Genomic DNA, 19,862 nt, shown 5'->3' on the forward strand with positions numbered 1-19,862 from the left:
TGAAACTGGACCACTTGCTCACACCATACACAAAAGTAAACTCAAAATGGATTAAGGACCCAAATGTGAGGCCCGAAACCATAAAAATCTTAGAAGAGAGCACAAGCAGTCATGTCTCTGACATTGGCCATAGCAACACTTTTCTAGCTATGTCTCCTGAGGCAAGGGAAACAAAAGCAAAAATAAACTACTGGGACTACATCAAAAGAAAGACCTCTGCACAGCAAAGGAAACCATCCAGAAAAGTAAAGGACAACCTACCGAATAGGAGGAGATATTTACAAATTACTTATCTGATAAAGGGTTAGTATCCAAAACATGTACAACACCCAAAACCCAATAATCCAATTAAAAAGGGGCAGTAGGGGTGCCTGGGTGGCGCAGTCGGTTAAGCGTCCGACTTCAGCCAGGTCACGATCTCGCGGTCCGTGAGTTCGAGCCCCGCGTCAGGCTCTGGGCTGATGGCTCAGAGCCTGGAGCCTGTTTCCGATTCTGTGTCTCCCTCTCTCTTTGCCCCTCCCCCGTTCATGCTCTGTCTCTCTCTGTCCCAAAAATAAATAAACGTTGAAAAAAAAATTTTTTTTTTAAATTAAAAAAAAAAAAAAAGGGGCAGAAGACATGAATAGACAGTCCTCCAAAGGGACATCCAGATGACCAACAGACACATGAAAAGATGCTCAACATCACTTGTCATCAGGGAAATGCAAATTAAAACAACAACGAGGTATCACCTCACACCTGTCAGAATGGCTAAAATCAAAAACACAAGAAACAACGGTGTTGGTAACGATGTGGATTAAAAAAGGAACCCTCGTACACCATTGGTGGGAATGCGGTCTGGTGGTGCAGCCACTGTGGAAAACGGTATGGAAGTTCCTCAAGCAATTAAAAATAAAATTGCCATATGATCCAGGAATTCCACTAGTGGGTATTTACCCAAAGAATCCAAAAACACCAGCTCAAAAGATATATCCATCCCTATGTTTACTGTATCATTATATACCATAGCCAAATTATGGAAGCAACCCAAATACACACACACACACACACACACACACACACACACACACACAATGGAATACTCAACCATGAAAAGGGGGGAAATCTGCCATTTGCAACAGCATGGACAGATCTAGAGAGTATAATGCTAAATGAGAAGTCAGTCATAGAAAGACAAATGTCATGCCATTTCACTCATGAGGAATTTAAGAAACAAAGAGAAAAACAAAAAAAACAGACTCTTAAATCTTAAATATAAAGAAAAAACTGGTGGTTGCCAGAGGAAGGTTGGGGGATGGATCAAATAGGTGAAGGGGATTAAGAGTATACTTATAATGATGAGCACTGAATAATGTACAGAATTGTTGACTCACTATATTGTACACCTGAAACCAATACAATACAACACTCTATGTATAAAGTAGCCTGGATTTAAAAATAAAAATAAAAAATAAAAATTCCTGTTCCTGAAACTCAAACACTATTGTTTTGCTTTGTTCCTGTTGTCATAGGCAAATTCCACTTTCTAAGAACAGTCATCATGAAATGGGGGGGGGGGGGGGAGGGAATAATTATCTAAGAATCAGAAGACCTGCTCTCCAGGTCAGCTCTGTAACTAACAAGCTGAGGGCACTAGTTCTAGTTCCTTCTCTCCATATCTTAACTGCTTAATGAGTAAACTTCATAGTTGCATTTAACAATGTATAAGGTCCCTTCGGGCTATGCATGAACTAATTTAGTTTTTTAATTTACTTACACCCTGTCAAATCAATAAGGTTAATAAAATAGAAAATTAGAACCAAATGGTAAAAAAGGAAAATGAAAATATGCTTAACAATAAGAGTTAACATAATTGCCAATTAAGTTTTATATTTGACTCTGAGCAATTGGAGAAAAATCACAAATGCAAGCTTCACAACTTTTCATTTTTAGAAAGGGAGAAAACTTTCCTTTTTTGGAGGTATGATTTTCCATGGTTATAATTCCTGCCGTAGTTGAGAAGATAAACTGTGACCCTAGGTTCACAAGAGCATCTTCAAGCAAGAAACCTCTCCATATATTCTCCGTATTTAGGTAAAGATTAAACATTTGAATGGCACCATTTTTCATAGGTTGTGAAATGTCACTGCGAGGTGACTGGGTACCAACACAATCGAGGGCATCAGAACACAGAGACATTAAATTCTATTTCGGAGGCCACCCAGCTAGCCGTGAACAGCAGAGAGATTAAACACTCAGGAGTCCTGACCTGAGATCAGAGGCTCGTTTTAGGTGACGGCCAGCGAAGGAAGGCGGCGGGGCAGCGGGGTCCAGAGCTGGCTGTCGGTGGAAGCTGACGACACCTGCAAGGAGCACAGGAGGAAGCTGCAACGCAGATGGGGCACTGGGGTCCCCTGCCGAGCGTGCGGGTCCCTTTCACTCCATCGCAGTCCTGCGGTCTCACTCAGCTCAGTCTTGGCCCGCTGAGTAAAGTGCACCGCTCACTTCCTGTTCTGCGCAGAAGACCCTTCCGGTGACAGACCCAGGCCGCCGAAGTATCAGCAGGGCTGCAGTATGGCACCCTGTTTCTCAGAGACCCTGGTTGGAGACACCGTAGGTTAGGGGCTGAGGAAAGGTCTGCCTCGGTGGGGGCAGGATGGTCCTGAACAAACCTCAAACACATCTCGGGCCTGTCATCCTATTGCCCTGAGGAGGTGCCTCCAGGGACGAGGTCACCAAACTGATGCCTACAAAGAACTATTAACAGTAAATTTTGAGGGCAATTTGTAGCAACAGTCCCCTCATTTCCTGGTCTCCAAAGAGTCCTGAGGCTCCTCGGAGAATCAATACTCCCTGGCCCTTCCTCTTAGCTGAGGTGGGGAGAGCCTAAAAAAGTATGCTGGAATGCAGCTTCCAGAGAAAACATGGTATACAGGCACACCACCCTGAAGAACAAATTTTTTGAAACCTCAAAATACCTTGCCTATCAGTGTTCCCCTTGCCCCACCCAAGTTTTATCTCTCATTAGCCACCAGGGACAATATTTCTAATAAGCATCAAAAAATCATCATTTACTCCTACAGTATCTGTAAAGAGTCTTAGAAATAAAAGGAACCTTAAGAAACACGTGCAGCCACTAGAATAGCAAAATAATTATTCCACAGCCAGTCAGTGGAAAATCCAGGAATACGAATTAGCTATCCCATCTCCTAAACTGGGAGTTTTCTCTTTCATTAGTATTTTTTCAACAAACATCGACAGTGTGCCTACGAAGGCAAAAGGAAGCACACACGACCATGCTCTGGCTCTGAAAATTTCTATCTCAGAAGTAACACATCTTTTCTGCCCACATTTCATGGGCAAGTCACTGGCCATGCCAAATTTATTTCCATGGGATGGATTATCCTTCCATGGAAAAATCATCAAGTGTTTGTGAACAATAAAACAGTCTTCCACAAGAACTGAGGATAAGTCTTGGTTTCACCCAGCTTAGTTAAGGAGTTAGGACCCCAGAAGATAAATAGTCCAATAAAGGGGAGGCAACCACAGCACCTCATTCCTCAACCAAATCTACAGACACTCTGAAGATACACACATCAGTGAGGAACACAGGGCAGAAAAGCTCTCCGGAAGCTCTCTGGGGAGAAGAATGCTTTTTCCAACCTGAGAAATTCAAGAATATATGTACATAAGTCCCTGACCCGGGATCTGAAATTTTTCATGTACATGCAAATTCAACCAGATGTAGGGCTCTGAGGATGAGACACATCACCACGATGGTGTCTGCTCTTGCTTTTCTTCAGTGTTCTAGATGCTAAAGCTAGAATGCTCTTTTAAAAACAAAAATGGTTGCATTTGCCCAACCCTTCTTCAACTTTCCCATGCACAACTTTCCATTGTTGAAAACCCATCAATGGCTTCCCATTGCTTGTACTCTAAAGATTACCATTCTAACTAAGAGTTCTGTATTCTCTCTGTTCCAGGCACACTGGCCTTCTTTTAGTTCTTTGGGATTATATGCTTCTTCTATCCACAGAGCCATTCTGCATGTTGTGCCCAGCATTTGGAATGCTCTTCTCTACCCTCTTCATCCAGGTAGAGGACAATCTTTTGATTGTGGATTATTGTCATTGCCTTCAGAACGTGTTCCTTGACCTCCTTCACCAAATCAATCTCTTTAGATTATTCATACAACAAATATATTTTGAAGGCCTTCTAAGTGCCAGGCATCTGTACCATAAAGGTAAGAAAACAATGTGGCAGGGAAGCACAATAAACAATAAATATAAACCCCATCAGGTATGATAGGTGTAATGAACAAATAAACAGGGTAAAGGCCAAAAGGATGGGATATGCACCATTTCAGATAAAGTGGCCAGAGAATACCTATCTAAAGAAGAGATACTCAACAGAGCCACCAATGAAGTGGAAGAAAAAAGTTCCAGGTAGAAGGAACAACAGTGCAAAGGTCCTAAAGGTAGAGTGTTGGAGGAAGAGCCACAGGTTTATGATTTATTTCCATGCTGTGTACCTTAGCACTTATCACAGTTGCAAGTTAAAACATTCATTTATATTATCTGATTAATGCTCATTGCTTTTCTAGATTATTCCTTCTATTGACCTAAAGACAGGAACCGTATCCATTTTTTGCTCATCATTGACTGTTGAATCTCCTGTGTCCTGCCTGATGCCTAGCACATAATAGATCCTTGGTATGCATCTGTAGAATGAAGAAATGAAGACCACATGAATGAATGATGAAGCAGATCCCTAGATGACCACATATAGTAGGTGTTGTCTGTGTGCCACCTATATACCCTTAAAACTTACCTATAAAAGGCAAGAGCTATTTACCCTGAAACCCCTACCTATAGAATTTTCCTACTGACAAAGATGGCATGCTTGGCCAATGAATTTCAGGGAGTAGTTAATGTCCCTAGAAATAGCCTTCTACCAACGTCAATGGATAGTCAGGTGATACATATATCCCAGTGCCCTTATCCCTTGAGTGGGATAACTAGTAGGAAGTGATTCTTAACCCTGAGAGATTGTATCTCCAGAGAACATTTGGCAATGTCTGCAGTCCTTTTGGGTTGTTACAACTTGGGGGGGGGGGGTGGGGGGAGAATGAAACTTGCACCCAGTGGGTAGAGGCCAGAGACTCCTAAACATGTAACAACATATAGGACATCCCCCTAAACAAAACAAAACAAAATGACCCGGCTCAAAATGCCAACAGTGCTGAGGTAAGAAAGCCTCTCTAAGGTGTGTTCTACACAGTTTCCCAAGGTCCCCAGCAGAACTGAGCTCTAGTTGCCCACAGTGGTAGCTGGTTTAATAACACAGCATTTACTGGCTTCCTTCCCTTCCCTGGCTCACTTCCTCATTTCCCTAGTAGTGTTTCCTGAGATCGCCTCCCAAATAAACTACTTGCCTTCAAATCTTTGAGAGTCTTCTTCTGGTCAAACCCAAACCACAAAATAGCTCTCAAACTTTATATTTCTCAACAACCAGTCTCCCCTATGTTCAGCCATGTAATAAAGCCACAGGACTGGTCAAGGAAACCAGGATGTAAACAAGTGACACTGGCTTCTTGAAAATGGCAGCACTGGGGCTGCAGCTTTTAAGAAAAGGCTGTGCCACCTGACATATGATCTGGTTTAGGAACAGAAGCTCTTTTCCCGCTTGTAACTCTAAAGAGTCACTCAATTTGGACAGTTACCTGGCACAAGATGATGGAAAGAAGAAAGAACACAGGGGCAGGCAATCGAAGCCCTGGCCTAAATCTTGCCTCTCTTGCTAACTAGATCCCTCCCCTACCTGAGTCCCTAAGTTGTCTTGTACTTGGTTTCCCCAAAGGACTTTATTGGGTAGGATGATCACGAAGGATTCTTGGAGCCCTAGCATTCTATAATTATAAGAAACAATCTCACCTCCCATGCCCCCTCCACCATAACCCAAGCATTTTCTGCTCTGTTTGGAAACCTCTTCCCCTCCAGACCAAACATGGACTCCCAGAGCAGTGCTCCACGCTACAGGCCTCACATATCCACATTCTTGCAATTCAGTTCAGCTCTTCAAAATCTGCACGTCTTGGAGTGCTTGGGTGGCTCAGTCGGTTAAGCATCCGATATTTGATCTTAGCTCAGGTCTTGATCTCAGGGTCGTGAGTTCAAGCCCTGTGTTGGGCCAAGACTACTTAAAAAAAAAAAAATTGGCAGGTCTCCAGGCTTCATTTCCTTGAGGCAAACCAAGTCACAAAAATGTATGTTCACTTTCTCAAGGTTGCAAAGTTGTAAAACTCAGTTTAGACACTTGAACAACTGAAAAAATATGCCTAAATGTCCACTACTTTTATACTGGGTGTGAGGTTTCAAGTGCAAATTGACAGAAACATTAAAATCCTTCCTCCCAATTAACAGAAATAAGGAATGAAGTGTTCTGATTGAGAATGACCATATGCTGTAGAATGATCAATTTTTGAATAATTAGAAAATAAAGGCCCACATACTTTAAAACTCACATTGCAGATAAGCATATATTTTCTTAAAAATTCCAATGGTCTTTCAGATTGGCACAAATAACAAGAATGTTTGCCATTGGTTTAGCTCTGGGTCATTTACAGTCCCAGTTTTCAAAAGGTCTGTATTATATCCAGAAAAGCTGGGCATGTAATTTCAGTAAAGCTGCAAGTGTCAGTCAAGGTTACAGAATATGAAAATAGGAATTATTGCCGTGTCTAATCTGATGAGAGAAATAGCATATTTTACTTTTACTTTTCACAAAAATAAAGTTATTTACTGAGTTATCACAAAGATAAATGGTTTTATAAATAAGTTCTCAATACTTTATTGTATTACTAAAACAACACTCATTTGAAAGTTTTAAAATTTAAAAAGTAAATAAAAAATCATGAAAATAAAATTAAAATTGACTACAATTCTATATGTAGGGACTATTATATGTGTTTTCATGTACTTCCTACCAATTTTTCAGGCCTTTTTTTTTTTTCATCAAAATGTTCATACCTTATTTGCTTAAATTCCAGTTTGGTTAACAGAGTGTTATATTAGTTTCAGGTGTACAATATAGTGAGCCTACAATTCTATACATTACTCAGTGCTCATCAAGATAAGTGTACTCTTAATCCCTTTCACGTATTTCATTCATCCCCCCACCCACCTCTCTTCTGGCAACCCCCAGTTTCTTTTCTATAGTTAAAAGTCTGTTTTTTGGTTTGCCTCTTTTTTTCTTTGTTCATTTGTTTTGTTTCTTAAATTCCACACAAGTTAAATGTATGGCATTTGTCTTTCTCTGATTTATTTCATTTAGCATTGTATTCTCCAGAACCATCCATGTTGTTGCAAACGGCAAGATGTGTTCCTTATGGTTGAGTATTCTCTTGTGTGTATGTCTGTGTTGATATATATACACCACATCTTCTTCATCCATTCATCTACCAATGGACACTTGGGTTGCTTCCATAGTTTGGCTATTGTATATAATGCTGCAGTATATAATGCTGCAGTAAACATAGGGATGGATATATCTTTTGAGTTAGTGTTTTTGGATTCTTTGGGTAAATACCCACTAGTGGAATTCCTGGATCATATGGCAATTCTATTTTTAATTGTTTGAGGAACTTCCATACCGTTTTCCACAGTGGCTGCACCACCAGACCGCATTCCCACCAATGGTGTACGAGGGTTCCTTTTTTTCCACATCGTTACCAACACCGTTGTTTCTTGTGTTTTTGATTTTAGCCATTCTGACAGGTGTGAGGTGATACCTCGTTGTGGTTCTAATTTGCATTTTCCTGATGACAAGTGATGTTGAGCATCTTTTCATGTGTCTGTTGGTCATCTGGATGTCCCTTTGGAGGACTGTCTATTCATGTCTTCTGCCCCTTTTTAATTGGATTATTGGGTTTTGGGTGTTGTACATGTTTTGGATACTAACCCTTTATCAGATAAGTAATTTGCAAATATCTCCTCCTATTCAGTAGGTTGTCCTTTACTTTTCTGGATGGTTTCCTTTGCTGCGCAGAGGTCTTTCTTTTGATGTAGTCCCAGTAGTTTATTTTTGCTTTTGTTTCCCTTGCCTCAGGAGACATAGCTAGAAAAGTGTTGCTATGACCAATGTCAGAGACATGACTGCTTGTGCTCTCTTCTAAGATTTTTATGGTTTCGGGCCTCACATTTGGGTCCTTAATCCATTTTGAGTTTACTTTTGTGTATGGTGTGAGCAAGTGGTCCAGTTTCATTCTTTTGCGTGTAGCTGTCCAGTTTTCCCAACACCATTTGTTGAAGAGATGGTCTTTTTCTCATTGCATATTCCTGCCTCCTTTGTCAAAGATTAATTGACCATATATTTTTTTTCCATAGGTTCTTTTTGGGGCTCTGTATTCTGTTCCATTGATCTATTTGTCTTTTTTTGTGTGTGCCAGTACCATACTGTTTTGATTACTAGAGCTTGGTAGTATCTCCTTATATCTGGGATTGTGATACTTCCAGTTTAGCTATTTTTTAAATTTAATGTTTATTTATTTTTGAGAGAGAGAGAGAGAGAGACAGAGCATGAGCAGGGGAGGGACACAGAGAGAGGAAGACACAGAATCTGAAGCAGGCTCCAGGCCCTCAGCTGTCAGCACAGAGCCGGATGCAGGGCTCAAACACATGAACCATGAGATCATGACCTGAGCTGAAGTCATATACTTAACCCGCTGAGCCATCCAAGTGCCCCGTTTTGTTCTTCTTTTTCAAGATTGCTTTGGATGTCCTAGATCTTGTGTGGATCCATAAAAATTGTAGGATTATTTGTTCTAGTTCTGTGAAGAAAACTATTGATATTTTGATAGTGATTGCATTAAATCTGTAGGTTTTGAGTAGTACGGACATTTTAACAATATTTGTTCTTCCAATAAACCAGCATGGAACATCTTACCATTTGTCTTGCCTTCAATTATTTTCATCAGTGTTTTACAGTTTTCAGAGTACAGGTCTTTCACCTCCTCAGTTAAGTTTTTTCCTAGGTATTTTTTGTTATATCAATGGGAATGTTTTCTTAATTTCTCTTTCTGCTGCTTAATTATTAGTATATAGAAACAAAACAGATTTCTGTATATTGACCTTGTAACCTGCAACCTTACTAAGTTAATTTATCAGTTCTACTAGCCTTTGGTGTAGTCTATATATTCTATGTATAGTATATATATTATATTTGCTATAGTATATATAGCATATCTATTTATATACATATATTATATATATTCTATATATAGTATCATGTCATCTGCCAATAGTGAAAGTTTTACTTCTTCCTTACCAATTAGGATACTTATTATTTCTTTTTCTTGTCTGATTGCTGTAGCTAGGTCTTCCAGTACTATGTTGAATAAAAGTGGTGAGAGTAGACATCCTTGTCTTGTTCCTGATCTTAGGGGAAAAGCTCTATTTTTCAACATGGAGTATGACCCTAGGGTTTTTCATATATAACCTTTATTATGTTAAGGTATGTTCCCTCTAAATCTACTTTAATGGTTTTTATCATGATGTTGTACTTTGTCAAATGCTTTTTTGCATCTATTGAAATGATCATATGGTTTTTAACTTTTGATATGATGCATCACACTGACTGATTTGCAAATTTTAAACCAACCTTGTATCTCAGGAATAAATCCTACTTGATCATGGTCAATGATTTTTTTAATGTATTGTTAGATTCAGTTTGCTAATATAATGTTGACAATTTTGCATATATGTTCATCAGAGACATTAGCTTGTGGTTCCTTTTTTTTTTTTTTTTGTATTGTCTTTATCTGATTTTGGTATCAGGGTAATGCTGGCCACATAGAATGAATTTGGAAGTTTTATATCCTCTTTCCTCTTCTATTTTTTGGAATAGTTTGAGAGGAATAGGTATTAGCTCTTCTTTAAATGTTTGGTAGAATCACCTGTGGAGCCATCTGGTTCTAGACTTCTGTTTTTTGGGAGATTTTTGATAACTGATTCAATTTCATTGCTGGTGATCAGTCTGTTCAAATTTTCTATTTCTTCCTGATTCAATTTTGAGAGGTTATGTGTTTCTAAGAATTATTGCATTTCTTCTAAGTTGTCCAATTTGTTGGCATATAATTTTTCATGATATTCTCTTATAATCCTTTCTATTTCTATGGTATCAGTATCTCTCTTCTTTCATTTCTGATTTTGAGTCCTCTCTCTCTCTCTCTTTTTTTTTTTTTTTTTTTTTTTTTTTTTTTTTTTTTTTTATGAGTCTGGCTTAAGGTTTATCAGTGTTATTGAACTTTTCAAAGAAACAGCCCCTGGTCTCATTGATCTGCTCTACTGTTTGTCTTGTTTATTTCTGCTCTAATCTTTATTCTCTTTTTCCTTCTACTGATTTGGGGTTTTGTTTGTTCTTTTTCTAGCTCTCTTAGGTGTAAGGTTAGGTTGTTTATTTGAAATTTTTCTTGCTTCTGGGGGTAGATCTGAACTGCTGTAAGCTTTCTCTTAGAACAGCTTTTGCTGCATCCCAAAGATTTGGGACCAGTATGTATTCATTTTCATTTGTCTCCCTGTATTTGCTGATTTCCTCTTTGATTTCTTGTTTGACCCTTTCACTGTTTAGAAGCATGTTATTTAACTTCCATATATTTGTATTCTTTTCAGATTTTTTTTCCCTGTGGTTGATTTCAACATTCATAGCATTGTGGTTGGAAAACACGCATGGTATGATGTCTCTTTGAATTAATACATTTTTTTCGTGGCCTAATATGTGATCTATTCTGGAGAATGTTCCATGTACACTTGAAAAGAATGTGTATTCTCCATTAGGATGGAATGATCTGAACATATATCTGTTACATCCATCCAGTCCAATTTGTCATGCAAAGCCACTGTTTGTTGATTTTCTGTTTGGATAATCAATCCGCTAATCTAATGCAGTGTTAAAGTCCCCTACTATTCTGTTAACAGCAACACACAGAAATGGTTAGGACTGAGGAAGTAGGGAGGTTGGGGCAGATGGGTACTTCTTACCTTATTGCTTGAATGTTTTTAACTGAAAAAGCCTTGGTTTTTTAATTAAAATAAAACTCAATTTGGAATTTTCTTAATTCAGTAAATAAATACATGCATACATAAATAAAATAAAGTCCCCTACTATTATTGTATTACTACTGATTACTTCCTTTATGTTTGCTATTAGCTGCTTTATATATTTGGGTGCTCTCATGTTGGGTGCATAAATATTACAACTGTTATATCTTCTTGTTGGATTGGTCCCTTTATGATTATATAGTGTCCTTGTCTCTTGTTACAGTCTTTGTTTTAAAGTCTATTTTGTCTGACATAAGTATTGCTACCTTTTCTTTCACTTTCATTTGTATGATAAATGCTTTTTCATCCTTTTACTTTCAATCCGCAAATGTTTTTAGGTCTGAAGTAAGTCTTTTATAGGCAGCATATAGATGTCTTGCTTTTTTATCCATTCCGTCACACTATGTCTTTTGACTGGAGCATTTAGTCCATTAACATTCAAAGTAATTATTGATAGGTATGTACTTATTGCCATTTTGTTACTTGCTGTATAGTTATTTTTGTAGTTCTTCTCTTCCTTTCTTCTCTTGCTTTCTTGGTTTGCTAGCTTTCTTTAGTGAAATACTTGGATTCCTTTCTCTTTATTTTTTTGCATATCTATTACAGGTTTTTGATTTGTGTTACCATTAGGTTCGTATATAACATCTTATACATATAGCAATGTATATTAAGTTGATGTTTACTTAAGTTTGAACCCATTCTTTACTCCTCTCTTCCTACCATGTTTTAGGTATATGGTGTCATACTTCACATCCTTTTATTTTGTGAATCCCTGGACTGGTTTTTATAGATGTACTTAATTTTACTACTTTTGTGCTTCAGACTTTTTTTTTACTCCTACTTATGGTCTTTCCTCTCAAAGAGTCCACTTCAACATATCTTGGAGGGCTGAAATCTTTCTCTCTCCTTCTATTCTTAATGATAGCCTTGCCAGATTGAGTATTCTTGGTTGCAAGTTTTTTTCTTTTAGCACTTTGAAAGAAATGCCACGTCACTTCCTTTGGCCTGCAAAATTCCTGCTGAAAAGCTGATAGGCCTTATGGAGTTTCCCTTGTATCTAATGGTTTTCTTTTCTCTTCCTGCTTTTAAAATTCTCTTTACCACTACTCATTGCCATTATAATTACTGTGTGTCCTGGTGTGGACCTCCTTGGGTTGATTTTGTGGGAATTCTCTGTGACTTCTGGTTCTAGATTTTTATTTCCTTCCTTCAATTCAGAAAGTTTTCAGCTATTAATTCTTCAAATATATTTTCTGTCCCCTTTCCTCTCTTTTCTCCTTCTGGAATCCTTTAATGTGAATGTTATTATACTTGATGGTGTCACTGAGTTCCCTAAGTTTATTTTCATTTTTTATTTACTCTCTCTCTTGTTCAGCTTGATTGTTTTCCATTACTCTATTAGGTCACTGATCCATTCTTCTGCTACCTCTAGTCTACTATTCATTCTATCTTTTTAATTTCATTTATTGATTTCTTCATCTCTTATTGGTTCTTTTTTATGCTTTCTGTCTCTGTTAATGGTCTCACTGAGGTCCTCCACTCTTTTCTCAAGTCCAGCAAGTATCTTTATGACCATTACCTTTAAAAAAAATTTAATGTTTATTTTTGAGAGAGAGAGAGAGAGAGAAAGACAGAGTGAGAGTGGGGGGAGGGCAGAAAGAGAGGAAGACAGAATCTGAAGCAGGCTCCAGGCTCTGAGTTGTCAGCACAGAACCCAACATGGAGCTTGAACTCATGAACCATCAGATCATGACCTGAGGTGAAGTTGGACGTTTAACTGACTAAGCCACACAGGTGCCACACCCCCACTTTTTTTTAAGGGAGAGTGTGTGTGAGTGGGGGAGAGGGACAGAGAGAGAGAGAAAACCTTAAGCAGGGCTCAATACCATGACCCTGGGATCATGACCCAAATCAAAATCAAGAGTCCAACATTCAACTGACAGAGCCATCCTGGCACCCCATCTTTATGACTATTACTTTAAATTTTCTGTCAGGCTTATTATCTCCATTTCACTTAAGCTTTCTTGCTATTATTTTGTCCTGCTCTTTCATTTAGGACATATTCCTCTGACTTCTCATTTTGTCTAACTCTGTGAATATTTCTATGTTAAGAAAGTCAGCTAAGTCTCCTGTGTTGCAAGTAGTGGCCATGTGAAGAAGTGGCCCATAGTGCCTTACAGTGCAATGTCCCCTGTTCACTAGGACCTGGCACTTCAAGAGTGTCCCGATGTGTGTTGCATTGACCTGTAATTGCGGCTGAGCTGCTTCAATCCAGTTTGCCTGTTGTAGACAGGGTTCAGTCCTTGTGTTGTTAGTGGGCTACTCTGGGGCTGCCTTAGGCCTGAGTGGAGTCATACCAGGCATTTTCCAGAGATGCAGTAGCACCCAACTGCAGGGCACTTCCCCTGTGTTGTCCCCTGAGTTCTGTTGGTGGGCAGGGCCTACAGTCAGACCAGATGTCTATTCCCAGCCCAATGCTGGGGCTACAGTCTGACAGTGTGTGTGGTTATCTTCCCCTCTCCCTGGGTCAGAAGTCACTTTGGAGTGGTGCTGTCCCTTCAGGACTGCTTGTACACCACTAGACTCGTGGCACTGCTTTGGACGGGCTCTGGCCAAAGGCGTATTGGAGGGGACAGATCTGCAGGAGAATGCAGGGGCAGGGCGCATGCTATTAGCAACATTTGCATGGGTCTGCTGTGGGAGGGAACCTGAAACCAAGGCCTAGCTGGAGGGGGCATGTCTACAGAATGCAGGGACAGGGTGCACTGTTAGGAAGTTAGATGGAGTGTGTTGTGCTGTGCTGGCTCCCATAGGTGTCCATGTATCTAGGCTGGGGTGTGGGGGAAGGAAATGGCACCTGCCAGTCCTTTGTTCCTGGCTAAGTCTCCCAATAATCCTTGCCCCTTCAGCACAGCTCTGTGATCAGTAAATAAATTTCCCCAGGCATTTTTCAAACTGCTGTTTCTATGCTGTATCTCCAAGAGGCTGTTTGTTGTGCTCTTTAAGGTCTTTAAGGGTAGAGACTCAGTTTCTTCTTGCTCTCCTAGCTCCTCCAGAGCTGAGCCCACTGATTTTTAAAGTTCCAAAGATGTTAAGTTTTCCAAACCAAATGTTATAGGGATTTGTCTTCCTCGTGCATGCTCCCTGGTATGAGTCTGTTTCTCTACCCTCTGTGTCCAGGGCATCCTTCCCTCCTGTGGATGGTCTGCAGGGTCATTTAGCTTTCAACTGCATCTCTACCCTTCCTACCCTCTTTGATGTAGCCTCCTGTGTACTTTTAGCTGCGGAGAGCCTGTTTTACCAGTCTTCAGGTCATTTTATGGGTTATTCACACTGATGTGGGTGTTATCAAGTTGTATCCATGGGATGCAGTGAGCTTAGGCTCCTCCTACTCCGCCATCTTCCCACTTTTTCAGACATTTTTAGCAAAAATTGAGATTATTGTCTAATACATGCACAATTCTTGTATCATGTCTTGCTCATTTCTCACTGTATCATGAGCACTTAAGCCAAGATTCTGATTTGTGTAATCATTGCATAATACTCCATTTTTCAGTCTATGAAAAGTTGATTTACCCTCATTGCTGGATGTTTAGGCTGAATCCCATTTCTCAACTTCTACAAAAAACTCTCTGATAGATTCTAAAAAAACAAAATCATTGGGTAGATAAACACTTTTAAGGTTCAGAGAAGGTTTAAAAGAAATAAAGGCCAGGAATTATTTAATACCGTTCTCATTCATTCTTAACTTGTCAAGCACAGGATTAACCTAACCCTGGTCTGACTGACAGATCTAGCAAGAATTCCTCATCCTCACCTCAAAGCCTTATGTTGGAGTTATCTTTTTGAAACTCTCTGGGTCTTTAGGAAGAATCTAGAATCATTTTTAGAGAAAAAGGATTTCTGGGGTATAGCTAATATTCTATTTCTTGATCTGGGAAGAGGTTATATAGATGTATTCAGTTTGTAAAAATTCATTGAGTTGTACACTTATGATCTGTGTACTTTTATGTGTTATATTTCAATAAAAAGTATGCCTAGAAAAAAATGTTTCGTGCTTGTTAAAGTCATTAATTTTGAATTTCCTCAAGGGAGTCATCAACAGCCATGAAATCCTTATGGTCTTGGGGAAAAAATACTGTATGTATTTGAAAATTGTTAGGTGCTTTTTAGATGTAAAGAATTATTTTCACCACCTGACTAAAAAGCCATTTATGCTAACATGAATGAGGCAATACTCTCAGAGGGCATTTTAATTTTATCATCAAATTAGGTATTCCAAAATTGGTGAGCTGATAGGTGGGGAAGGAAACTTTTGAAGAGGAGGGTTTTCCCCTGTCCACACTTCTCTGGGCTCCCTTGCCCAAAGAATAAGGTACATGTCATCAAGACACTCAGGCTCTAGTTTTAGAATCTAAAGTTCTAAATACAAGATTACCTGAGACATACCCTTTGGCAAGTTCACTAGGATCTGGGGTTAATTTCTTACCTATCCAATGAGACTTCGTTCTCCCTGAGCAAGGCCAACGCATATGGTCAGGGGGGTTGTTCACTGAACAAGAACACCTGGCTCAAGTGTCCAGTGAAGGATGACAACCAATGCTCACCAGGTTATACATCTTCACTAGGGGCTGTAGCTACTCAAAGGAAGAGGGACCTTTTTCTAATTTAATCAAAGATGCCAAGGGGGCTACCAGAGGTTCTGTTTCTGAGGACCCTCACCTTAATATTCTGTGATTCAGGCACATAAAACTGCCACCTCATATGTTCCACCTCCCCCACTTTCAGGCCGGGCCCTGTGGACTCCCTAGGTTGATCCACCATGAAATACAGTTTATATTATTTAGGCTCGAGGTTACAAGCAGGGTGGGTTCCCACAACCACACAACATGGGTTTGACTTTAGTTCTAAGACAAGCCCTGTCAGCCTTCTGCTCTGGACATGATCCCCAGAGACCCATGGGTTCTAGACATCTGTGATGGCTGACTTTGTGTGTCACTGGAGCTATGATGCCCAATGGTTTAATCAAACGCTAGTTCAGATGTTGCTGTGGAGGTATTTTTAAGATGTAATTAGTATTTATAATCCGTAGACTCTAAGTAAAGCAGATTGCCCTCTATAATGTGGGTGGACCTCATCCAATCTATTGAAGGGCTTAGACTTTACAGCAAAGACTGAGGTTCCTTGAAGAAGAAGGAATTTGGTCTCAGAACTGCAACGTAAAAACCCTGCTTGAGTTTCCAGCCTGCTGGCCTGCACTACAGATTTCAGACTTACCAGCCACCATAATCTCACAAGCCAATTCCTTAATAAATTTGTCTCTCTCTATATATATATATACACACACACACACACGCACGCATCAGTAGGATATATATATCCTATTGTTTTTTTTCTCTGGAGAACATCGACTAATATAGCACCTGAACACTGCCTTTCCAGTGGAGCAAGGCCTGCTAAGAAACCCACGTGTTCTCACGAGGGCTCTCAGTAGAAGAATCGGCCAGGAGCACAGGGATTCACGGCAATCCAAAAAAGCAGAAACCTACATATGCAGAAAACCCCATTTTAGCACTAAGTTTAGAGGACTGACTACAAATACAAGCTCAGAACAAATCATTTTAAGAAAACTGGATATCCAAACAGAAAGGGTAAGGTTTTGCAGGGTCGGGATCTTAAGATGATTTCATGACCATTTTTAATAAGTCAGAAACTGTTTTACATGCTTGACTTTCCTGGATCTTGCAATATCTCTCAGGAATATAGTCTTTTTTTTAATGTTTATTCATTTTTGAAAGACAGAGAGAGAGCACAAGCAGGGGTGGGGCAGAGAGAGAGGGGGACACAGAATCTGAAGCAGGCTCTAGGCTCTGAGCTGTCAGCACAGAGCCTGATGTGGGGCTCGAACTCACGAATCTCAGGAATATAGTCTTAAACTCAATTCTACTTAAATTCTGGTCCTTTGAGAGAAATGGAATAAAATGTCAGAAGAAACACATTGTATTCTTCCACCAGAGACCATACGATTTCATAGGAGTTTCTTTAGATCCTTGGGTAGTGTGCATTTTAAACAATCCATGTCATTCAGTTGATATTAAAAACAAAGTAAACATTTAAAAATAGTTCAAACAAGTACATCTTCCCTTGATTTTCATGAGCAGGCCCAGAGTTTGAAATGGCATGTAAAGTCTACCCAAAAAAAAAAAATCTATTTAGGAATTGCAATCCATCATCTTTTCTCCCCTCCCTGTCCCCCTTAATCTTTCTGGCAGATTAATCTGAAGAACTCTGCCCAACCGTCTCATTTCCTGTGTGCACACACCCTGTGGACACATACAAGCAGATCATTATCATTCCGGGAGTGATCACGGACCAAATGTTATTTTCACCTTCTCCGGCTTTGCACCGTCTCCTTCTGAAGACTCTGGCTGTCAGTCTGTCCTTCACATCTTGGTGGTATTTTTAGCACCATTTCCTTTCAGGTCTGCTTTTCTCCTGTCAGAATTTCCCTGGCAAAGAAATAGTTGCCTTCTAGCTTTTTATACTTTCAGCAATTAATGTTCAGCGGGAAAATTCATAAGTCTTAGTAGAGTGGCCTCAGTTATCTGCTACATCTGCCAATGATGATGAAGATGAAGCGGAGGGGGATGGAGAAGGAGGAGGAAGAGAAAGTGGCAGTAAAGAAGCAAAGGTACCCGCAAGTTTCTTGCGAGTATGATCTGAGTGTTGCTCATCTTTGAATTCCTGCCTCTTAACATCATGCCCAGCACAGAGCATGTACTTATTCAATGTTTGGAGATTTAAAAAATATAAAGAAAATGAACAAATGGAAAAGAATGAAGTCTGCAGAGAGGGAAGAAGAAAAAGAGGGAGGGAGGGGAGTAGGAGGAAAGAAATATGAACTAAACCTGGAAATATAAGGAGACAGTAAATAAAATAGTTTCTAGAGTCAGAATGACTGGTTTGAGTCTCATTTCTGGAATTCACTAGCTGTGTCACCTTGGACAAGTTTATTAAGCTTTCTAAGCTCCAACTTCCTCACCAGTAAAATGAGGATTATTATAGCACCTTCTTCATTGGGTTGTTCTGAGAACTAAGTGTAGTAATACATGTAAATAACATTCCACAAATGTTAATTACTATTATTTCTTTATCATCACCATCAAAGTCATTTTTACCCATTAATCTTGAACCTGGGTCTCTTCTTACAGAAGTATCTTGATTTGGCAACCACTGAAAATTTAGAAGTCCATTTTGCAGATACTTATAGCTGTCACTCAAGAGGAAATTCACCCAGTCGATTTCATATTCTGACAGTGCTTCAGGACATGGTGGAGTACATTAAGAACTGTTGCATTCTGATATTTTAACCAATTAATGTAACATTTCTTCTGAATGCTCAAGGCACAACCTAGGAATGTGAAGCAGATGAATCTTGTGTCACAGTTTTAGTCACATTACAGTGAATTATACTCCCTGGGTTTACAAGGGAATGTTCCCTTACATCCCAGAATATCTCCAACAGCCAACCTGAACAAGCTTGGCAGGGACCCAGGACTCGTGGGTACTTACTCATCTGACAAGCAATCACATTTCATTTGCAACAAAGAGGAATTCCCTTTCTGATGACAAATGTACTTCAGGGACACACCTGCTAAGCTGGGCACTGTCTCATGACCACTCAGGGGAACTGACCCAACAAGCTTTCCCAAATAGCAGGTAAACATCAGTCCCAAGCTATTCATCCGTATCCTCAAGGAAATGAAGGCAGAGGAATCAGGGAATTTCTAGGCAAGAGCAGAGATGGGGAAAAAACAAAGGGAATCATTAGGTCTACGTTTTAATCCCATGTCCATCCACCATTTTTTCCTTCCCGCTCACCCACCCAAGAATAAAATATATAATTTCGGGGAGGGGGGGGGGGGAGGCAGAGGGAAGACTGGTGCTGAATCACCATCTACTCATATGCTTGTTTTACAAAATTACTACCCTGAGGTTATAATGTTTTATAGGTGCTTGGCCCTCCTCTTCCCTCTCCTTTCCCATAGAGCAAGTCTAATCATATAACCTTTCACCCAGATCTGAATCATGGGTCTAATGATCAAGATTATTTTTTAAGTGAAAGAAAAAAATAATGATCATTTATGTTGTGGAACACAGAGTTTACAGACTGCAGAAAACACACAGCTGTTAATGTTTGATTTTAACAAACCTTGTTCCAAATCTGAGATTCCCATCACTCCAATAGTCTCTTTCTTTGAAATTCCAGGAATAAAGCTATGAACAACAGCAGCTCATCTCAATTGCACATAATAATTATAATGACAGCATTTGTATTTGATAAGTTAAATTCATAAGCGAGGAACTCTATCTCCATTTACAAGAGTTAAAAAAAAAATGCAACCCAATAAAGAGCAGCATAACAAGAGAGAATTTTCCTTGAACATAGACAGACTGGAAAGGAGCTTACAGAGGAAGTCCTGGCCTCAGGAGCTTACCTAAGGCTGAGACGTGGTCAGTCAACCTGGAATTCACTAGCTGTGAGTTTCCTGAAAAATGCCCATCCTTCTGCACAATGCCAGACAAGCTCAGGTTTGGAATCACAGCCCCAGAGACTGTCTTAGTCTGTTCAGACTGCTATAATAGAAATACCATATATTGGTAGTTCACAACAAACATTTATTCCTTACAGTTCTAAAAACTAGAAGTCCAAGGTCAAGGATCCAGCATATTTGGTGTCCAGTAAAGAGTTCCTGATTCACAGACGGCTGTCTTCTTGCAGTGTCC

At 39.6% G+C, this 19,862-nt stretch overlaps 1 long non-coding RNA gene across 1 annotated transcript in view; it reads right to left on the reverse strand.

Moving 5' to 3' along the window:
- Positions 1–18,654: 18,654 nt before the first annotated feature.
- LOC122494468 overlaps positions 18,655–19,862 on the reverse strand; it is an 81,546-nt gene continuing 80,338 nt past the window's right edge. The window contains exon 8 of the long non-coding RNA XR_006300174.1: positions 18,655–18,862. This is a non-coding gene — a long non-coding RNA (uncharacterized LOC122494468). The remainder of the gene's footprint in view (positions 18,863–19,862) is intronic.

The sequence above is a fragment of the Prionailurus bengalensis genome, chromosome A1, assembly GCF_016509475.1.
Source record: "Prionailurus bengalensis isolate Pbe53 chromosome A1, Fcat_Pben_1.1_paternal_pri, whole genome shotgun sequence".
Taxonomy (NCBI): domain Eukaryota; kingdom Metazoa; phylum Chordata; class Mammalia; order Carnivora; family Felidae; genus Prionailurus; species Prionailurus bengalensis.